Here is a 24,493-nt window from a genome sequence, read left to right on the forward strand (position 1 = left end):
ATCATGTTTCTCACCGTCTTTGGCAATCCAACCATGAAGTCCATGGTGATATCCTTCCACTTCCACTCTGGAATCCCTAAAGGTTGCAGCAACCCTGCTGGCCTTTGATGTTCCACCTTCACCTGCTGATAGGTGAAACACTTGGCCACATAATCCACTATGTCCTTTTTCATCCATGGCCATTAATATAGAGTCCTCAAGTCATGGTACATCTTCGTCATACCCGGATGAAGAGAATAGGGGGTGGTATGAGACTCATCTAGAATCTCTCATCTGATATTGGACTCCATCAAAATGCAAATCCAACATTTATACCATAGTAAATTCACCTCTGATATAGAAAAGTCTCTATCCACTCTGGCTAAGACATCCTCCATGTGCTTCCTCAACTGGGAATCCTCCTTCTACGCTTCCTTGATCCTCTCAAGGAGGGTGGACTGAAGAGTGATATTGGCTAGCTGACCAACTACCAATTCAATTCCCCCTCTGGTCATCTCCTCAGCTTGCTCTTCTGATATCTATCTCGCACTGAATAACTTCCCTGGGCCCCTCCGGCTCAATGCATCGGCCACCACATTGGCCTTTCCTGGGTGATAAAGGATCTAGCAATCGTAGTCCTTCCCAACTCCAGCCAACACCATTGGCACATATTCAAATCCTTCTGAGTAAAGAAATACTTTAAACTGTTATGGTCAGTGTATATTTCACACTTCTCCCCGTACAGATAATGCCTCCATACCTTCAGTGCGAATACCAACGCTGTTAGTTCTAGATCATGAGAGGGACACCTCTGCTCATACTCCTTTAGCTATCTCGACGCGTAGGCTATCACTTTCGTAGCTTGCATCAGTGCACACTCCAAACCCTACCTTAAAGCATCGTAGTAGACTACAAACTTTTCATTTTATGATGGAAGACTCAATACCGGAGTTATGATCAGTCATTGCTTCAACTCCTTGAAAGTGTTCTCATATCTATCGGTCTAGACATACTTGGTCTTCTTACGCGTGAGCTCAGTCAACAGTGTGGCTATTCTGGAGAATCCCTCAACAAACCGTCGATAGTACCCTGCTAATCCCAAGAAGCTCCTAACCACTGGTACACTGCTCGACTTGGGCCAATCTCTTACTGCCTCAATCTTGGTTTGGTTCGCCAAAATCCCCTCCTTACTCACAATGTGGCCCATAAATGTTACTTAGGGCAACCAAAACTCACATTTGCTGAGCTTAGCATACAGCCTATGCTCCTTGAACTATTGTTGTACCAAATGGAGATGCTGCTAGTGCTCTGTCTCTGACTAGGAGTATACTAGTCTATCATCGATGAATATGATCACAAAATTATTCAAATAATCCTTAAAAACCCTATTCATCAAGTCCATAAAAGCTCCTAGGGCATTGGTTAACCAAAAGGACATGACCAGGAATTCGTAATGTCTGTACCTCGTACGGAATGCGATTTTAGGTACGTCCTCCTCCTTAATCCTCAATTGATGGTAGACAGACCGAAGGTCGATCTTAGACAACATCGTCTTCCCTTGTAGCTAATCAAACTAGTCGTTGATCCTGGGCAGTGGATACTTATTCTTAATGGTCAACTTATTCAGTTCTCTGTAGTTGGTGAACATCCTTTAAGTCCCATCCTTCTTTTTGACGAACAACAATGGAGCACCCCATGGCAAGAAACTAGGTCTGATGAATCCTAGATCCAGTTCTCCTGCAACGGAATCTTCCGTTCCTTCAACTCTGCTGGAGAAATTCTATAAGGTGTCCTAGATACTAGCTCTGCCCCTGGAGCCAACTCTATGATGAACTCTTTCTCTCGGTGTGGTGGCAACTCTGGCAAGTCTTCTAAGAATACATCAGGAAACTCACACACTAGTCTAGTCTAATCCGGTCCAACTAAAATGATCCTAGAGGTATCAATTTTGTTTGCTAGGAATCCTATGCAACCTTCTTGCATTAGGTCTCTAGCCTTCAGTGCAGGGATCATAGGTACTCGTGGCCCACACACTGTCCCCACAAACACAAAGGGTTCCTCCCCCTCCAGTTCAAAGGTCACCATTCTTCGCTTGCAATCTATCGTCGCCCCATACTTTGATAACCTGTCCATCCTAGAATCATATTAAAGTCATCCATCACCAATTCAATCAAATCCACGGACAACTCCCTACTGGTAATGCTCTAACCAATCTCTTAGAGACTACCAGTTCCCCAGTTGGAAAAAAAGTCCTGAATTCCCTAGCATACAAATCACAGGGTCTACACAAACGATCTATCACTTTAGCAAATACAAACGAATGAGTAGCTCTTGAATCAATCAATGCAGTAAATGAAGAATCAGCACTAGAAATCTGACCTGTCATGACCGAGGGATTAGCCTCAACCTCGATTTGGGTCAAGGTGAACACTTTGGCTAGAGTGAGGATGTCACTCTTCTTCGATTCTTCCTTTTTGGCTTCTGGGTAGTCCTTCCTTAGATGACTGATGCTCCCACAAGGGAAACATGCTCTGACCCTACACTCCCCTAGATGTCTTTCGTACACCATGGACACTCTGGGAAGCTCCTCCAGTTCTCTCCCCTGCCCTGACGGCCACTGAAAGCACCCCGTGCCCTCCTATCTAAACCAGGAGATACAAAAGAATTTGTGTCCTTTCTCTTCTACTCACTGGGGCAACTGCCCTAGCTAGAACCAGTGAAAGGGGGCACCGTCCTCTAAACATCACACCTTACCGTGCCCTTTCTCTAAATCTGATCTTTAGCCCCCTCAGTTGTAAGGGCCTTCTCCATTACTTGGGCATAAGTGGTAGTCATCAGGTCTAGAGTTATCTTGACATCACAGGCTAGCATCAGATTCAGCCCCCAAACAAAACGATCTCTCCGTGCCATGTCAGTAGGCACCAAATTCGGTGCGAACTTCGCCAACCAGTCAAATTTCAGTGCATATTTTGTAACGGTCTTTCTGTTCTGAGTTAGATTAATAGACTCATCAACCTTTGCAGCTCAAACTGCAACACTGTAGTATTTCTCATTGAAAATGTAACGCCCTAGATAGCCAAGACCGTTACACTGTGTATTTTGATGTAGTGCAAGACTTGCTAATCAAGTCGTTTGAATATGAACATGATCCTAAAGTCAACTAACAGGTTAAGGTTAAAATATTTTGATCATAAACGATTCATTTTCATTAAAACAAATGTTTGATAGATGGAATCCCAAAAAATAGGGTTTATGTGGTAAATACAACTCCCAAAAGTTAATACAACAAAAGCTAGTCTAACGGCAAAATACAATTTAGAGCTCTATTCTTGTAACTTTCCCTCTGCTGTGGCAGTCGAGGAGCTGACGATGTACACTCCGACCCCAAAGCTCTCCAACTCATGGTTGGTCCAGTTTCCCTTTGCCTTTAACTGCACCCGTAGCACCCATGAGCCAAGGCCCAGCAAGAAAACCATAAACAGCAAACACATATAGTAGTAGTAGCATTCAATCAACTTTAATCCAATTAATTCAATTATTCAGCAAAGTGCAAGCATTAAGCTAAACAACGGTAAACATGTATTCTCAAGCATATATCTCAATCAGTATTACAAATATTCAGGTGTTGGCACCCTTCGACCAAGCCCTTTGTTTAACTAGCTGATCCTGGTTCTCTTAGGCCGAGCTGCATTCAGTACGATTATCATTAACCCTGGCACCCTTATGTCATTCTTTCACATAATGCATAACAACCATATAATCACAGAATACATACGTTCAATTGCAGGGAAACTCAGTCCCGTTTACAACCACATGGGTGTAGTTTTCTTACCTCGAATCCTGAGCGATAAAAAAAGAGCGGTCTTGAGTACGATCCTCAGTTCTAAGCCTGAACGATAATCCTAATCACAAATAACCATGGATAATTATCAATCTCTAATCCAAATAAATGTTTTAGGAAATAAAAACTAGCCTCCGGGACCTCAAATTCTACTAAACTGGGTAGTAGAATTCGTGCCAAGCGCTTAGGTTTGAAATTTCCGAGCCTAAGACCTTGGTTCCTCTTATTTTCTATTTAGGGCTGCGACTTGCCCTTAAGGACCCTCCCCCCCCCCCCCCCCCCCCCCATAGACAAAGGCTCAGCCCTCCCTGCTGGAGGACACGGGTCGTGACTTGCACCTCCCTAGGTCGTGGCGTGCTTGGGGAATCAGAGGCATCTCAACCTCTTCAAGTACGCAGGGCGCGGCACCTGAAGAACAAGGTCACAACCCTAAACCCATAAATTCTACCCTTTTTTCAACGTTTCCCTCGAGTCCAAGCCTTAAAATTCAACCCAAACTTTCAGCCAAACTCATAATTGAACCCAGAATTCTTATCCCTATAACCTAAAAATTATATCCAATCTTATAAACAATTCTTACTCTCCTAAACACGCAAAATTAGTCTTAAAAATCATTCTCATGCAAGTTCTAAGTTTTTGCTACATTTCAGCAGAAAAATCCAATAATTGGGACTTCAAACCTTATCTCAATTAGAAGCTTTAACTTTCAAAGATCACTCAGTTGTCCTAGCTTTAATTTCCCAGTTCTCAACCTTACTTCTTCAGGTTTCTCATCCAAAATTCTTCATTTTTTCTCCTTCAAAATCAGAGTTTCCCCTTAGGTTCTAGAGAGGGAAAAAGAGAACGTTTTGTTAGTTGAGAACATCCCAGTGAGTGTCTAAGTATTCTAAGGGTGTTCTAGTGGTTTCCTAAAACCTAACTGACCAAAATATCCTAGTCAAAAGACTAAAATACCCCTTTAAAGTCTCAGTCCCCTTTAATTGTTCCAAGGGAAAAATGGTCTTTTCCCAATTCCCGCTAATTCCTCAAGTGTTCCTACCGTTTACCAATTAATCCTGTCATGTTCATATAATTACCAAATACTTATTTATTATTCAATATATCCCAAAATATTCTCAAAATTCCCAATATATTCCTAGGCTTCCCCAAGCTGGGTATTAGACCCCGTTGTAACTATTTCGCTAATCTGCTCACTAGGATCGCCTCGGGCCGTGTATTGCAGATATATCCCCATAATAATGTGGTCTGAACCATCTATCACATATAATCACATGTATACCCTAACAAGCCAAAACTTACAGATATGCCCTTATGAACAATGAAGAGCCCACATGCATATCTAGTAATCATAAACATGCATATAATATATTCACATCGTCATATATATCCTAATTTTATTGGGAGTCTGATGTATGTTATATTGTTTACAAGGCCTGACATATGCTATGCAGTGGGAATTGTCAATTGTTATCAATAAAATCTTGGTTTAGAACACTAGATTGCAGTAAAGCACATACTCAAGTATCTTTGGAGAACAAGACATTATATGCTTGTTTATTCAGGGAGTGAGTTAAACCCTACTAGATACACTAATTCTGATTTTCAATCAGACAAAGACAGTCGTAAATTGACGTCTGGGTCAGTTTTCACTCTTGGTTGAGGAGCTACAGTCTGGAGAAGTATCAAAAAATCCATTATTGCAGATTCAACCATGGAAGCGGAGTATATAGCGGCTAAGGAATCAGTTTGGCTCAAGAAGTTATACACTGATTTGGAAGAAATTCCATATATGGAGAAGCCATTAATCTTGTATTGTGACAACAGTGGGGCAATAGATAATTCAATGGAACCTAGAAGACACAAAAGAAGAAAGCTTATAGAAAGAAAATACTTTTTGGAGAAAGATCGCGCACAAAGGTGATGTGACAGTTATGAAGAGAGCGTCAGAACAAAACCTGGCAGACTCATTTAATAAGATACTTCCTACAAAGTCTTTTATGGGATATGTATGAAATATGGGATTGAGAGAGATGCATCACTTGCTTTAAGGGCAAGTGGGAGATTGTTAGGGTTGGTGCCCTAAAAGCATGTGAAAAGACATTTTGACTACCTTTTTCTCTATGAACTAATTAAATAAAAGCTTAAAGAAATGTGGTAATGGACACAAGGATTTACGTGGTTAAGGTTATTAATTAACCTTAGTTCACGAGATGATTGTGTTAGGATTTGAGGAGATTGAGGAGTCAAGCTTCTATGGAGTTTCAGGCAGCGTTCTAGCAGTGCTCTGGATATAAAAAGTTGGGGATCATTTACAATGGGGGCCCTAGCCCTATTTATAGGGGCTGAGTACAATTAATTCACTTAATAGGGATTTATTACAAACATTCCCAATTAGTTGGGGGCTAACTGCTAGTTAATACACATTCTCGTAATAAAGGTGGTGAAGGGACCATGCGTATCACATGGGGCCCATTTATGAGGTTGCAGCCCACAAACTTTTGGGGAGACACACTCCTGATGCTGTGAGAGGGTATAAAACTCAAATTGTGCCTCCCATTTCATCACTTTTAGCATTTGAAACTTTCTGAGAAACCAGAGCTCCCAAACTCCTTTCATCTTTCCCAAATCAAAATCCTCACAAGAGCTCCCTTGTTGAAGACCTGGATAATTGGAGAGAACCAAGCTTTTTCTAGGTTAGTGACATGAAGTATTTCCTAGTCCGAACACATTACATCACTTATCAGAGGTTCATTTCGAGTAAGTCACTCTTTCTCTCCCTTTTCTATTTGGGTTTTTCGGATGAATGTAGTTGCATACTTAGGCCATTGTGGTTTCTGGGATTTAGAGGTCATTTTGACCTCTCTAGTCTTTTTAGGTCTGTTTTTGCGTAAAACTGGCCAAAATGGGTCGTTTGGACCTATGTGCAATTTTTCACATTTCTGGGCATTCAACTGGAATATGGAAATTTTTTAGATTCTGATGAAGTTCATGAATTTTTGTGGTGTCCTTCGAAACCGTATTATTGGTTTTGAGGACACCCCAGTCCCTTAGGCCTCCTTTTCTCCTCCACCACCCAAGCAGTTGTCTTAAGGGTTCTCGTGTTTTGTCCTATATTTCTTCTGGTCAAGACGTTAGCTGCTAGTTTTGATTGTTTCTGATGACCAAGGAATTACACCACCCCCACCAGCAAGGCTTCAACTATTTCGATCACGAAATAATTGACATGGCCCGAGAAGCAAGATGGATCCCGAAGGAGAGGAGGTTTCCAACCCCAAAGCAGAGTCGAGCGAAAGTGGTTAGAGATGTGCCTCTGGTGGCAGAGAGGCCAAGTCAGTGCGATGCCTTAGAGGAGGAGTAAAATATGGGTCCCATACAATGGACCACACGTTATGAAGCAGACGGGTTCGAGGCATAACAGCTTTGCAGCAAGCTGAAGCATCGAGGGGCGCTAAACAAAATCCTCTCTCGCTATGGAGTCAAGTGGGACATCCTTGCGCGCCTGCCCTCGGACTCAAAAAGGGCGCACTAAGATTGAATGACCTCAGGGCTTGGAGCGCTTCGCACCTCCAAGCAGAGGCAGCCTTGCCTCTGCATCAATACTATGTCAATTTCCTTAAAAATGTCATCATAGCTTCCTTCTAGCTGTCCCTGAATGGGTATCGGGTCCTCACTAGATAGTACGTGTTGTACCGGAGACAGAACTGACTCGTGCCTTCTCTGGGTGAAATACTGTACGTATATAGTTTTTGGGATTGTCCTCGAAAGACAATGTTCGATGGATATTACCACATAATGATGTACACCTATCTGAGGTTGGTGTACAAGGCTCCAGACTAGAACGAGAGCCACGTGCAGGACTGCAAAGACCAATTCTTCTTCACAAGTGGCTTTTGCACGTGGACCAACCCTAGCTTTCTCTTGGAATTTTCCAAGCACCTCTAGTTTAGTTATTCGACATTAATCATCTCTTACTTTGAAATATTTTCATGATAGGTCCTATCCATCATACTCCATTCATCGCGGCATACGATGACTGACTCTAGAAGATAAATTGTGTTCTGGACAAGGGGATGGAGCTCATCTTCCTCGTCACGAAAGCTCACCTATGCCAGTTTGGCGCCATGGACCTTTCTTTGTTCCAATACTTGAAGAAGTCCCAAGGAGAACATGTCGTCCACACAGAGTACGTGGATAGAAAATCACTCCTCCAATACAAACAAAGGATGCGAGAAGAATGTGTCGAGAACATTCTTGCAATATGAGCTGCTACTAAGGCTCAGTAGGACCAGGAGCTCGAGGAGGAGCTCCAGGCAGGGATGGAGTCCTCATCATGTGACCAAGGTAAGTATCCTATAATTTTGTATCATGCTAAGAAAGTAGGACAAGGAGTAAGCCCTGAGCATGTGCGGGCCTCACCTTCGCTCCTTCGGAGAGGACAGATCTCGGCCCGTTATTAGACTGCAGATGAGTTCCAAGACTACTAGGATTTAATTGATGCATTCCTTTACCACCTGTAGAGAAGTCTGCGACCCTAGGATTTCATGCCATTGGACGAGGTGACGTCCATGCACACGAGGTGGTTTTGTCAGTACGAATCAAACACCACTCAAAAGATGGGCCAACTTGTGAGGGAATTATCCAACTCCATTCTTCACTCGGAGGAGCCATCTACTGGTGGGCCACTTGAGGACCTCACAAGCTTCGGACTGAGCTTCTTACATGAATTTTACTTGCTTTGTTATTATATTTTGATGACGACTAACACCCTTATTATCTTTTGCAAGTCACATGGGTATGGCTGACTCCATTCAGACCTCTTAAATCAAAACTTCGGTTGCACTGCCCTTAGTGCCTGAGCCATTGGTGACTGCTCCCACAGTCCCAGAGGTCTCTGTAGCTCTGGCAGCTACTCCCTCGGCCACTCCCCCAAAGCCAGTGGTAACGGAGGAAGTCTCGGTGCAAGTGGAGCCACTGGTCATCAACCTCAACGGGAGTTCTCAAACCTCTGAGGAAGGGACTTAAGGGATGGGAAAAGACCTCCCATCCTTTGCTGCATTTGGAAATCCTCTAGCCAGAACACTTGAGCAAGTAATCTTCCCTAAACATTATGAATGGGAAGAGCTCGAGAGGCACAAGCGGGTTGTGGAGTATTTAAATGCTCACCTAGATGAAGGGAATGAAGACTTCAAGGCTTTAGCAGAATACCTTCGCGAGGATAGGCCTCGGAGCGGAACCCCGCTGCCACCTCTATGTCGTGAGGAGCTGGAGTCCCTTTTCGTGGGGAGACTCAGAAGCAGGACAGCTCTGCTAGCGGCAGAGGTTCAACAGGGATTGAGTGGATCCCTCTGCTACATGCCTCCTCACTTCTATGCTCTTGTCGAATGGGATAATGAGATATCTCTCCTCGTAGCCTGCTGCTAGTCCTCGACACTGGTAATTCTAAAACTCTATAATTTAAATTTGTTGCTAAGTACTACATTCTTATGTACAAACTTCGCTTTTTTTGTGTAGGTTGCTTCCCTATGCCAAAGGCTTGGGGACATTTTAACCACGAGGCCATTTGAACTGAAGGAACTCAGGGAGGCATCAGTTTCCCTCGAGGAGAAATCCAAGCTCCAAAAGGCTCTAGTATGGGAAAACTCGTGCATCTAACTTGGAGACCTGCCTGGTGGTGGAGCAGACTAGGCTTCAAGCTCTCGAGGGCATTTCCTCAAAATTGGTGGAGAAAGCCACGAACCATTGCAAGGAAATGGAGGAGGTCGTGCACAAGGCCATGGAGACCATGCGGGAGGCATGAGAAGAGATCTAGGTTGCCCACGAGGAGGTTTCCAAGGCACTAGGGGAGGCCTCACAACATGCTTCTCCACCCTCAACAAGGAGGTCGATCAACTAGTGGATGACACTCTCTATGTTGCATGGCAGAACAACATAGATATGGACTTGGCCTTCATCGACAACTGCAACATGAGGATGCTCTTCGAGGAGCGTCTCTGGGTGGATGATGTTGTGGCTGCACACACTTCTACGGTAGTGAAAGTGAGTCAGACTCCCGAGGTTTATCCTGTGATCGACCTCATCATGGAGGTTTCTCCGGACGAGAACTAGGCCCTTGCAATTGGGGTATATACAAAATAAGGATCGAGCCCTTGAGCAGAAGTGTATATAATTTTAGCTTTCAAGAATGGCCTTTGCTTACACTATTTACTTTCCTTGTCACTCAAACACATTAATTGGAGTTTGGTAATTTTTCAAATTGATCTTAAAATCCATAAGGTTTTATTTTCAAGTCTCAACGTAACTTGTCGTCACAAGAATGGTTTACTTAAACCTTAACTTTTCCACCATATGTGGGCCTCAGTCGTGAGACCCAAGTCTTAACTGCCCTAGTTAGTGCAACTAAATACTTGTGCTCGAGTCCTGGCGACTCAATTCTTATCGATCTATATAGTTTTTTTATGCTTTTAAGCACTTAGTGTTACTTCACGGACTAGTAGTCCTCGAAAATAACTTTACTATGCTATCAAGTGTGAGCATTTGACGTGTCATTACGTCCCAGTTTTAAACAACTTGATGCTTAGGAGGCCAAATTAACTTAGGGTTTGAGAACTCAGTGTTACTCCACGAGCACAGAGTCCTCGGGAGGTTACACTGGGCCTTTTCTATTATAATTTTGCACCCTGAGTACAGGTTACTCGGGGTTTTTACCCTTTTTTGGAAATTGAGAACTTGTTACCACTCTTTGGGCTCTATGTCCTCTGGAGCAGGGTCAAGTTCACCTTTTTAAGTTGTTGGGTTTAATGGCACTCAATTTTTTGGCAACTTAAGGCTTGCACCTGAGTGCAGGTGACTCGAGATTTTATTCGCCTATTGGAAGTAAGGAACTTGTTATTGCTCCTCGGGCACATAGTCCTCAGAAAATAATCCAAGTTCTCTACCCATAGGCTATTTATATTTTTTAGTCCATTCTCGTAAGCTTTGACACTAGGCCTACTCCGCTCATAACAAGCTTAGTTTTCTAAGTCGTGTTCCGCGAGCGGTTGTCCTGCGAGGTGATCCAGCTACTCCCCCCAAGTGATCGGAGACTACTCTGTGTTCACTTGTACAGACCAACGAGCAGGTACTCCTCAACTAGTAAAATTAAATGAACAAATAATTAAATTTAAGAAAAAATACAAGAAAATTCTATGAATTTCATCTATCATGTTTTGTACACACGATTTCCACTAATTGTGCTCGGAGGCTAAAAAATGATTACAAAATTTAGAAAATACATTTCTCATATTACTGGTAATACCAATGGAGATGCTCAACATTGTAGGCATGGGGCACTAGCTCCCCACTCAGTCGGGCCAGTTTGTATGTCCAAGGACACACGATGTTCTCGACTTGGTATGGGACTTCCCAGTTAGGTCCCAATACTCCATCACCTGGGTCTTGGGTTGCTAGAAAGACTCTTCGCAACACCATGTCTCTGACCCCAAACTTCCTATCATTCACTTTGGGGATAAAATATTTGGCCACCTTCTACTTCTAGGATGCTACACGTAGTCGTGAAACTTCTTGGAGCCCCTCCAAAACACCCAAAGATACTCGAAGTAAATCATGATTTGTGGTTAGAACGTAAGTGTCTCTTCGGTGCATGGAGATTGCTACCCCAACTTGGAGCATGGCTTCATAACTATAGGCCATGGAGAATGGTACACTACAAGAAAAAATGCTTTTACTAACACAAAAAAAATGTGTTATCAAAACATACCATAACACTTTTTGATGTGTTAAGACCGACTATGTTATCGTAGGTCAGGGTACTTTACATAACACTTTATCATTGTTATACAGATGTGTTATTATAATGTCAACGATAACAAACTTTCTGTGTTATTTTAATAAATAGATAAGTGTTTAATCATGTTATTTATAGTCGATTATATAACACATTTCAATACTTATAAATTTGTGTTATACTACACTTTAGTATAACATATTTTTTGTGTTATACTACACTTTAGTATAACACATTTTTTGTGTTATATAATAAAGTTTGCGTAACAAAATTCTTTACTTATAAAAAGTGTTATTGTAATAGATATTATAACACATTTTTCGTATTATTTTAATATTTAGATAAGTTTAAATTCTCATTATATATTCATTTATATAACACTAATTTATTCTATTATATTTTTATTTTTTATTTATATAATTAAAATTAAATTTCTAATACATACCAGCATCATTAAATGAACTTGATTTTCAAATAACAAAAAGTAAAAACATTCAATATTGTATTAACAATCCACAAATTAGTTTAAAACATTCAACAATGTCATCAACAACAAAATGTTGTTTAAGTATTCAAGTAGTCTTAAATATTCAATATATTGAAAAGTTACTACTTTCAACACAAAATATTGAAGAGTTTAATTTTTTACATAATAACACATCAAAATTTGAGTAGTTGCACACTCCTGCAGTACTACTTGATAGGAAAAAAACATGCAATTGAAGTTGCTTCATTGTACCAGCCATAATGATCTGATCTTCACTTCCAATTCTAGCAAAACCAACACACTCTGTGTCTTCATTGCAGACCGCAACGCAACATAATACAACAACATTCAATGTTAAATTGATAAACTAAGTCTAATTTAGTTCTTTGAAATTCAAAGTTAAGACATGAGTGAGTCATAGAGTAATAGTAGTAGTTATCAACAGGATAATTTAGAAAAGTTTGAATCTGAAAACCTAATTAATCCAACTACAATAGGATAATTTAATCTCATTGAGAAACTTGAGAAAAAAAAATTATAACTTTGTCTCAAATTATCAACACATAAAAATCATAGAGCAGCAAGATTCAATTGCTACTGCAAAAGCAGAAAACATAGAAACAAATGACCAAAACTCCAAACAAGAGAACTGCATGTACCATTAAACACCATTCTACATATAAAGAGCAGGTTAATTGCTAAGGCAATTGCTGATACGCAATTGTTGAACCAGCTATAACATACACATCACAAAGTTCGTACACACAAAGAAGAGCAACAGCTAAAAGTAAAAGAACAGCAACAGCTCTCGTAGAAGTAAAATTAAGTGAAATGTGAGTGAAACTTTCTGAAGTCAGGTGGCCAGAATATCAATCCACAAATAAAACAATCTATTGTCAAAGCATAATTATAAACCAAAGATAGCATGTCTGTAAATAACTACAAACAAAATTACGAGGCTATTTAGACCAAGGTATAGCTCAAATCACATGAAGTGAACAAGGATAAATGAAGAAACTGTTTAAAATGATGACCACTAGTCAAAACTATGTCATGCATGTGTGTGTGTGTGTATACTGTTACACGTTTATTAAACATGTAAACTTTGTTATGCATTATCATCGAATATAAAGGATGAAAAATGAAGCATCTTTAAAGATTAACGAAAGAACTAGTCCTTGGTCCCAAAAATCTATCAGCAACTGTAAATTCCATCAGAAAATAAAACCAAGCAAAATTTGATAGTTACACAATGCACCCATCAGATATCTCTGCCATCTTTTGCTTGAATAAACCTCTTTATTTTTATTTTTTCAGATTTCACTCATAATGCAAAACAGGGGCAGCAAGTGGAAAAAGAGAAGAAACTTGCAAATGGCATCATCTTAGGCACATGGACTCGATAGATTAGTGCACTTTTCAAACAGTTGTGTTGAATTTTTTTTTAATTTAAAATGGTATTTTCCTAGACAGAGGCCACACACTTAATTCATTAAAACAAAGTAGAATACAACACAACATAACCTCAAGGGCCATTACTCATACAAGAAAATGAAACACACCAAAAAGAAAACAAATAAAACTATTAAAACTAATCTACTGGACCCTAGAAATGCACAAGAAAAAACAAACATAGGAAATAAAAAAGCAAGCACCATACCAAATACGTAGGAAAAAGTCAAGAAAATTGTATATTAAATAATGTAAGAGAAGCACAACAGTACAAATCATTAATTCAATTAAACCATCTAACTCAAAGAAAGCTCACTAAAAGATGGATATCACTCGACCTCCAAACCAAAGACCAGTAGCAGAACAAAAACAAGAAGCCAAACCATAAAAAAATGCATTACCTTGATAGAGAGTGATGCTGCTAGACAATCTGATGACTTTAAAGCTGAAATGGAGATAGTGATTTGAAAAAAGTATAAAAAGCCATTGTATTTACCAAATGCCAAAAACTGAGATAAACCATTTTTTTTACAGAACCATTTATTTTGTTTGTGTATTATAATACTTTTTTAATAGAGTTATAATCACGTGTTGTGGAAAGGGTATTTTGTATCTATCCAAATAGGCAGACAATAATATCTTAACACATTAAATGAAACTAGCTAGGAAAAGAAGAACCAAACTCCAACAAAGCAATGTAGAGTCACAAAAACCCAACTAAGAACAGAGTCTCATACTAGTGGCAAACTAAGAATAAGCACAAGGGAACATGATCATAACATAAGTCTTACTCTAAACGAAACTATATCAGTACTTTAAAAAAAAAAAAGCTATATCACTCATAAGCATGGGAAGCACTTGCAAGGTCACTTTACAAAATAAATTCTAAATGATAATTTCTTTAATGTGTTAAGATTTAAACTGCAAGTATAGAATAAGTAATGGAGAAAAAAAATCTTAATATGTTAAATTAATAATAAGCCCACATGAATATGATGATGGTAAAACAAGATATAAGATAACAGTAGTACAAATGCAAATATGTATTGACAAAAAATGATTTGGTGATCTATTTGCCTATATATAACATATACTTATATAACTCTATAGTTCAACTTTGAAGATTGATTGAGCTTGAAAATTACATATAAATAAATATAAAATTAATTATCACTTTCATAACTAAAAAGATATATGAAGATCCAAAATGAGAAAAAAAAGACAATTAATATGAATAAAGGGGATGCCATAAAGATAAAATTAAACATAAGAAAAGGTAATTTCCTTTTTTTACAACCTTGTCGAATATAAATTCATACCAAATCTTTTATTTCCTGCTAGAAACAAAAGTGAAGATATTATAAAATATTTTTGATGGTCTGCATAAATTTCAGAGAGGTATTTCATCAAACACATAATGGACGGTGCAAAAATAGCTTATAAAGAAGTTTTAGCAGCTCCAATTTTGGTGAGGCCTTACATTGAGCATGATATTTATGAGCACCACTAATCAAACATATTAAGTTAAACCACATGATTCTGCAACTTCATATAGATATAGTTATATTTATATTTAAGCATTGAAAGTCAAAGTTTTATCACTGCTTGGATCTCATTCAATTACAAGATGGATAGGCCCTACGGGGCTATTTGGGCAGTCACTAGTTCAAGTTTAGTTTCTGAACCAATGTGGAAATTTCTTATATTGGTCCAGGCAACTAACTTCTAACTGTTTCTGTTATGTTTGCTGGTTCTATTTCTTTACTTGTAATACTTTGCTATATAAGTTTGTATTACTTTAGTGTTTTCACTGGTCGTGAAAAAGAACAAGTTTTATTCTCTAAAATTGTAACATCTTGAGAGGAACAGAGACAAGAGTGTTGTAAAGGTTATAAAGAGAATTGTATAAGAAAGAATCAATAATAGTGGCTACCCCTTGGATGTAGACTAGTAGCAATTTTGCTCTAGTTCAAACCAAGTAAATTCTGGTGTGTTGTTTCCTGTTATTTTGTTATTCTTTGTTTTACTGTTATTTGTTTGATCAATTTTTTTGGTCTTTAAATTTGTATCTTGATTAAAGCTTTTGTTTTGTGGTGTTCTTCCTGATATACTTGGCACAACAAAAAACTATCTATTTTTCAAGTTCCTCTACCAGAATTAGATACTATATGACCAAACCAAAACAACACTCAATATTGATAACCTTATACTAACAAGTCTATGCTCCTTTCCGCCTCAATTCAATATATGACATATCATATTTGACAACCACTGTCTTTTTACAGATTGAAACTTAGAATCAATAAAGAGATTGTCAAGCCCTTGGGGCTGGTTTTGGCCGTGGAGTAGAGTGGTGTCTAGCCAACACTCATTCCAACCACGTATGTGTTTGTGTTTGTGTTTGTGTTCCTCTTCATGTTTCATTTTTGTTTTGATTTGATTCCTTGATTAAACCAATTTTGTCTTTAAGATTGATTATTGAGCAATTGTTTTCTGGTTTATGGTGTGTTGATTTTCACTAAAATTTATCAAATATATATCATCATTAGGACTGTATTATTATTATTATTATTTAATTCATTTTCACTGGTGCATTTTTCAAAATTTGATCTCATTCACTAAACAAACAAAAGAAAACACTTTCTTAAATCTTAATTATAAGGAAGATCAATGATCTGGGTCTTGCAAAGACAACAGAAAATCTTCAGGATTACATTGACTAATACCATTTAAATTATGAAAAGAACAGCTAAGGTGTTCAGTTTTCTTTCCAAAATTTGAGACAGCTCCCAAACTCTTTTCACACCAGAATTTTATCCATGCAAAACTCATTCTACATCAATCAGTTGCTAAAATCCCACTTCTTATATGTTTGAAAATTCAGTTATGACAGTTGGTGCTCGGGCCTTGGAGGGGATTTCAGTCACTTACATCACATGTATATATATAAGGCTCCTATTCTATCATTTAATCCAATTCAGTTTTTACATACATTGTAATATTGAGAGTAAGTTTTAGAGAGCCTAGAGATATCTTGAACTACTGTTATGAGAGAAGCTTGGAGCTAGACTCCATTGTTCAACAGATTGAAACTTAGAATCAATAAAGAGATTGTCAAGCCCTTGGGGCTGGTTTTGGCCGTGGAGTAGAGTGGTGTCTAGCCAACATAATAAAAAAAATAGTATTAAGGAACAGAATGAAACATCTCTGAATAATAAAAAAAAGATAAGTAAAAACTACAAGCAATATTCATTTAGTTACTATATTAGGATTAATATGTACTCTCAGAAAATTATGTTTGTCTATAAGATGGATGCATGTATTTATGTGTTTATTCAACTAAGCCTCAATCAACGAAACTTAAATGAGTACTCTACCTGGACAAACCCATATAGGCCAGGAATGGACATAGCATTTACACCAAGTACTTTTAATCCAAAGTCAACATGTGGCTGCAAAAAACATTAGAGACAATAATGAAAGAAGGAAATAAAGATTTTTTTTAAGACAAGACCTAAAAGAGTGCCACAAATATAAATAAATAAACAAATAAATAAGAGTGCCATCAAATTATAGAACTCAACTGATTCTGTATATCCAACCTCTCCTCGAATGATTAGTTGAAGTGAGAAATAACTAGACTCATAATATAAAGAGGCCATATGAATCACAATACTGATATGAAAATTTACCAAGAAGATTTTTATACTTCAAGAATTCAACAACTAAGCCCCAAAATTTAGTCTAATGTATCATCAGAGGCAGCTTAATAAAAATTTATATATATTAAATCAAAACAAATATACATGCTTAATAACTTCAATATAGCATCAAGATGATATAAATCGACAAATAATTCCTCATCCAGATATAATTTTACCTTTTTTTCCTGGAAAGACTGTTTTAAGTTATACCAAATTTGACTATTGGGAACTTATATTTACAGAGCTTCCAGGATAAATTATAATAAGGCCTAGAAATTTTGGTATTCTTATAGATTATATTTTACCTCAAACAAAGAAAATCTCAATACTATTTATGAAATGAAAAAAACTAATAATGACATGCTTGGCAATATCCACAAAGTTCAAGCTACAAGTTGCTTGCAATTATTACCTTTTACATCTCTATCCTTCTTTTTTCTTTTTGAGAACATTCCCAAAAGATCCAAGACGTAAATATGACATGATTTTATAAATTCAATCAAGCACAGAACCATCTACACTGACAGTAACCATTTCCTGCCCAATGACAATTACATGAAGTTTTGAATAAGATGTACATTACCGAAAATATGATTGCACAAGGGTTCAACAACTTTAAACCTCAGGCTGTGGACAGTCAGCTCTACTTCTGTGCACCGTAGTCAGAATGTCAAGAGAATACCCATTTTCCTGGTACAAATGGAAAAAGAAAAAGCGTCAGAGCACTAAAAATCTTACAGAAAGATTAAATTATCTGGGACAGGCCTATGGCTACTAAAACTGTCAGATAGTTTTCACTTAATTTGATCGGGTAAAATGGCATCCTTGTTAAATCAAAAACAAAATTCAGAGCTTTATTCCCTTTGATAGATTTGTAACAGGAATAGTCCATGCATTATAGACTAATTGTTCCCTTTTTAAAAGTTTACCGAATTGGACTAGTATGCATTTTTTTTGTAATAAAACAAATGGAAAACTAACTGTACAACTTTCAAAATTCTGGTATGTATAAAGAAACTTAAGATACACAAAAATAGAACTTCAAAACATATTATTAATAACTATATTCTGACATGAGATTAATCATCAGAGCAGAAGAGTAAACACGAACTAAGTCTCTATGATCAAGAAAGGACTCAAGTAAGAAAAAGCACTATCAATAAGGGGATACACTTGGCAGCGCCCTCCCCACAAAATGTTGAAACTTACTTTATAATAAAAAGAGTAGTAGATCAGTGATGGCTTTCTTTAAAATGTGAGAGCAGAAGTGAATACCCATGCTCAAGTTCTTAATTTCTCAAGAGCTTACAAAACCTCTTCCCCTCAGAAAAATAAATAATCACAACAACAACAATGCAGCAATGATTTATTTACGGAATTTTGGACATATAAATCAAAATTAAAAACTTATGATTACCCTATTCTCCCCACCATGAACAAACAGATGTCACAATAACAAGAAGCATCTCAGAACTAAAAATAAAATGAAAGATCATTGCCAATCTACAAGTTATAAAGTGAACAAAAAAATAGAATATTAGAAAACATATTTGGTCTGATATAAAATTTACACTTAAAATAATTAAAATAACATATTTGGAAAAGCAACGGTCTGATGTTAGTTGATGAAAAATTAGAACCCTGCTATACTTTTTCAATATAAATGTGCAAAAAAGAATGATTTGTGCTATGATGTTCCAAAGCTATAATTAAGAGAGAGAGAGAGAGAGAGAGTAGTTGAGCACTAAAACATTATGACTAGGAAACTTTTGGTCATATGAAAAAATGATCCAGTCTTGGATACTTGCCTAAAATATGCCGAAAGGTACCTAACATAGTGACATGGTGTGCTCAAAATGTAATGATATATTATTATGGCCAATTTACCGTTAAGGAAGTATATCATTTGATAAAGCACTAAAGATTAAAAACAAAAACACATAATCCATTTCTTTTGAACACCTTAAGCAAGATTGGCATGTATCAATGGGGCTAAAACCAGTTTGTCATAAGTGACACATAAATCAGGTTTATACTTTAATTACTACAGCGTATAAGGTACCTGGAAACATCAAATGGGATAGCTCACTTCAATATTGACCATTCTATATGCTGCCACTTCTGTTTGGGACATAAACAAACAAGCACATCACTTTGATCAAATAAAAAAGAACAAAGTTGAAAATTTTGTAGCAACAAGCTTGTACACCATAGACCCCATGCCTCCAAGTGGAACACCTTGAGATGCAGATGGCTTGAAAATTTCATGAGTGAAAGGATTAATTGGAGCTTTCTGCGAAGATATACAATTAGGCAATTAACTTTCATACTCCTATGCATAAAGATTATTTCATCCAAGTGTTAATAGTCACAACACCATACGACAAATCCTTACTAAGGTAAAATAAAATAAATGAAAGAATGAAAATTTACCCTTCCATGAGAGGCTTCTTCTCTTACATATGACCATAGCCGTATACCTAGTCGAACCTAAAAATCAACGTCCATACACAAGTTAGAAGTTGAGCAAGACAAATATCAACATGTGAGTGGGAAAACTAAGAGAAGAAACTCACTCTTATATTTGATTACGCATATTCTTCTCTCCACAGCCCACCCCACACTCTCTGCCCAAAATTATTAAGCTCGTACACAGGTTACCCTTCTTCTCCACAATACCCAAAACATAACACAGAAAAATACCCAAAATTAGCCCACGACAAAGAGGGTGACACAAAATCAAGAACGTACCTTTATCGATGGGGCAAGCAAAGCGCTTCATAACGAGAAGGAGATTGGTCATGGAGTCAAAAGAGCCAACCTTGGCAAGTTTATGAAGAATCTCCTGGTAGATGGAGGTAGTGGGTGAGAAATTAGGCTGTTTCGAGGCCCAGTCGAAGATGCAAAGTGCGAAGGACTCATCATTCTGGCGATGAAGGGTGTCGAGAAGCTGCTTGGCGGTGAAGTCGGGAGGGAGAGGTTGATGTTGAGACTGAGAAGAAGAGAGTGAATGGGGATTGAAGTTGGAGTTTAAGTTGAAGGAGTCGTGGTTGAGAGAGTGAGGAAGAGGCTAAGGACAGCACATGAGAGAGAGGCCAAAAAAATATATAACTTTTACTAGGCAGGCTCCCAAAAAATATTACCGCCATTTTTTTCTTTTACCACATATACATATCATAATACTTTTTCAGAACTATTATATTATTATGTTATGAAAATGGGTATTTGGTGTAGTGGTAAGTGGCCAAAAGAGGTCCTAGCAGTGGTGCAGTAGCTCCACAATGCTTTAGGCAGCTCCACGAGCCAAGCACCTTTCGCCTGTTCTAGCCTTTTCTTCAAAGTGGCCTTAAGCGTCTTGTTGACAAACTCCACCTGCCCATTTCCCTACAGATGAGCTACGAAGGAGACAATCTTCATAACTCCATGCCTTTGACAAAAGTCAGTGAACAACTCACTGTCAAACTACAGGTCGTTGTCGGATATTATCTTCCTCAGTAATCCGTAATGACAAACGATGTTCATGATGACGAAGTCTAGCACCTTCTTAGAGGTGATTGTAGCGAGAGGTTCAGCCTCTACCCACATTGTGAAGTAGTCGACTGCCACAATAGAATATTGTTGGGATTAGTACCCTTTAAATCATTTGTATTAAACATTGTTTTATGAAATAAATAATTGAAATGAGTTTTAGTATATATTTATTGTTTATTATTAATATTAGAATAATATTATATGAATATCATAAAATTCTCAAATTCATTATTGTGACTACAATATTTTATTTGTACGAGAGGATTAAGATTGTAGGCAACGAATTTAAATAGTTCATAGTAAAACAAAGTTATATGAATATTTGGATTAAATACTGTAAGTACGGTTCATAGTATTATGAATACATGTAACCTAGATCTAGATTACTAATGTAGTAGGACATCTTGGTGGAGGTACTTTGTATAAAGTGGTTATACAAGAACGGGACCCGATATGTTATTAATACTTAATAATACTATTTACTTTATAAGTATTAATTTAACATATCAATAAGATGATCATATACAAATTGATTTTAATCTTGAAGTTATTTTGAACTCCTGTTTATGTCATATGAGTTCTTTGATTCACTCGTTATGGTTTGTCAGAATGATCAGCCTTAAAACATTTGTTTTGGGAACTCACTGATGTAAATGGCTGGTGACATAATATACATATATGAAATCTACACCTTTCAGAGAGAAATTGAATACTGGTTCTCTTAAGGGTTGTCTTTTGGAATAGAAAGGTTATTGAGCTCAAATTCATAAATTTGTTTATGAATTAACCTTCACTAGTAAAGTTAACGATACTTAAAGAAACAAGATATAATTAAATAGGTTAAACGGTAATTAGTTCCTACTTTAATTACAAACTATTAATAGAGGATTTGTAACACCCTACTTCCGTAGAGCCGTTACTAATTGAATTTAAAGCGTGCATTTAACTTGCTAATTAAGAATTTAGGTCAAAAGTGTAACTAAATTGTAATAAAATCACATAATTTGATAATGTATTCATTCATTGAAAATTATAAAGTGTTTAACATTCGGGATCCCAAAATACTGTTTATAAATATTTAAAACTAAAAAATATGATTAAAGTCGACTAAACGACAAAATATGATTTAGTACAAAAAATCTCCCAAAAATACCCTTGGTCGTGGCAACCAGGCAGGCCCAACATGTACGCATCGCTTCACGCTCTTCGTACTCATGGTTGGTCGACTTTCCCCTTGCCCTTACCTGCACCACAAAGCACCCGTGAGCCGAAGCCCAGCAAGAAAACTCCACATAAATAAATAACATATGCATATTAATCACTCAGTATATAACAAATCCGCCAACAAGCTAAACACATACGGCCATGCCGTCCCAGGCGCTTTACCAGGCCCTGGGTTCGCGGTCTACACCGTGAGGATATCCTAGGAATCCTTTAGGGTCTCACCCTGGCAACTCACACTCCGCGTGCTAAATGCTACTCCCAACCCCTTGCCGTTCTCGGCCTTCAACGTTCCTGGCCCTCGCCGTTCTTGACCTTCACCGTTCCCGACTCTTTGTCGTTCATTCACATATATGCACACATAACATAATTAAACAAATACTTAAACATGTATAAACATATTCAATGGGCTATGCCCTACAACACAATCATATAGGGTCATGCCCTACAACACAATCATATAGGTTCATGCCCTACAACACAAACTATAGGGCCTTGCCCTGCTCTATGGGTACAATAGTTTTCTTACTGGTGTCCCGAGCTTCTTGAGCACCAAAATCCCGAGCACAGTCCTGTAACCCAAGCCTCGCTGAAAACCTAGTCACATCACATACATAACACTCTCGTTACTAACCAATTCATAAACATACCCCCGGATCCAATCCCGTGCTCTCAGGACCTCCCGTTTCCCCACACAAGGTAGCGAAAGCATCCCCCGAGCCCCCTGAGTCAAAACCCTAAAAACACAAAATCCCCATATCTTGAAAATGGCCTAGCGCCATGGCACAGCCCTATAGGGCTCCCTTGAAAATGGCCTAGATCCAATCCCGTCGAATTCAACCCAGCGCCGCGGCACGGAAGAACAGGGTCGCGGCGCTCATACGCGAACCCAGAAAACTGGGTTTTTCCCAATATTTTTCCCGAGCCAAAACTCATCCAAATCAGTACCAAAGTATACCCAAGTCCCAATTCAGCCTAAAACCTCAAATAAACAGTATATTAACTCAGAAACAACAACAACAAACCCAAACACACAATCAAACCTAAGAATCACCTAGTGGTTTAAAATTAAAAAAAAAAAACTGAAACCACACTTCACAAAGTTTAAACCACCCTTCAGAAAACTAAAACCACACCAGCAAATAAACTTCAGAGAAGCATGGAGCTCTTACCTCAAGTAGAAATTCAACCCTGAGCTGCTTTCCCAATCCAATTCCAAACTCAAATCCACAAGTCCCCAAGCTTAACCTTGCCAAACTTCATCCCAAGAATCCACAAAGCAAAACACAATTTAACTCACTAATCTAACATTCCAGTAGAAATTTCAACAGAGAATTAACTAGGAAACTTACCCTTGATCTCAATTAAGCTTTTGAATACTTGAATCTCTGGCCTAGGATCCTTCACAATTAAACACCTTAGAGAGGGAGAGAGAACCAAATGGAAGAGAGAGAGAGAGAGAGAGAGAGCTATGAGAATTAATCCTTCTTCCTTCCTTTTTCTCTGTTTTTCCTAAGTGGTTCTAGAGTACCCAGTTCCTAAATGAAGTATATCCTCTTGCCAAAATGACCAGATTACCCCTTAAGTTAACCTACGTCCTCAAATAACACCAAGAGTAGTTTAGTCATTTGACACATCACGCTAGATCCTCGAGTACACCTAAAAGTCCCCGTTCATTCCCGACATACCAAATTATTGATAAGCTACTCACCATTACTCAATAATTCCCATACACAAGTTATATCCCCAAAATACCCCTAGGCTCCTCCCGAGCCGGGTATTTGACCCCGCTGTGACTTTCTAGCTATACCGCTCTCTAGGACCATCTCGGATCGTGCAACACGATTATATCACCACTCACACGTGGTATCAACCACAATATATACAAATATTGCATTTAAGCCCTCAGCGGGCTAAAATTACAAATATGCCCCTAACAACCAAATGGGGCCCACATGCATATTTAATTCACCTAAACATGCATTTCTAATCACATACTTATAAAATTCACTTATTAATATCAACTATTGCCCTCCAGGCATGCTAATCAAGGCCCTAATCCTTATTAGCAAATTTGGGACGCTACAGGATTGATTTGTATAGTGTGATTAAATCGATGGACACTTTTTATATATTTAAAAGTACTCATAAATAAATGTTTATAATTACAAGAGTGGAGTGTCATATTTTTAGTGGAATAATATTGAGATTAATAAATGAATAATAATCTAAATTTAATGGAGCTTGAAATTATAGGTCCATAGGTTCCCAATATGGCTATATCAACACTATTCAAGGTAAGAGTTGAAATTGGAGAAAATTAGGAAAAGTGCATATTTGGAAGAAATTTGTTCTTCAGGGTCAAATATGTAATTGAGACAAATTAAGTAATTAATATATTAATTTTAAAAATTAATATAATTTTCAAAAATAATTTTTAAATAAAATGAAATTTTCGAAAATAGCATTTATTTTTAGATAGAAATGAAGCTTGA

The 24,493-nt window shown here is 37.9% G+C and overlaps 1 long non-coding RNA gene across 1 annotated transcript; it reads right to left on the reverse strand.

The window, feature by feature from the left end:
* Positions 1-19,307: 19,307 nt before the first annotated feature.
* LOC133784139 (uncharacterized) lies at positions 19,308-19,953 on the reverse strand. Its single transcript, XR_009871153.1, has 4 exons — positions 19,823-19,953; positions 19,680-19,736; positions 19,463-19,539; positions 19,308-19,367 (listed from the first exon to the last, which is right to left on the reverse strand). It is a non-coding gene; the product is annotated as an uncharacterized LOC133784139 (long non-coding RNA).
* Between the last annotated feature and the right edge of the window lie 4,540 nt (positions 19,954-24,493).

Source organism: Humulus lupulus, chromosome 6 (genome assembly GCF_963169125.1).
Source record: "Humulus lupulus chromosome 6, drHumLupu1.1, whole genome shotgun sequence".
Taxonomy (NCBI): domain Eukaryota; kingdom Viridiplantae; phylum Streptophyta; class Magnoliopsida; order Rosales; family Cannabaceae; genus Humulus; species Humulus lupulus.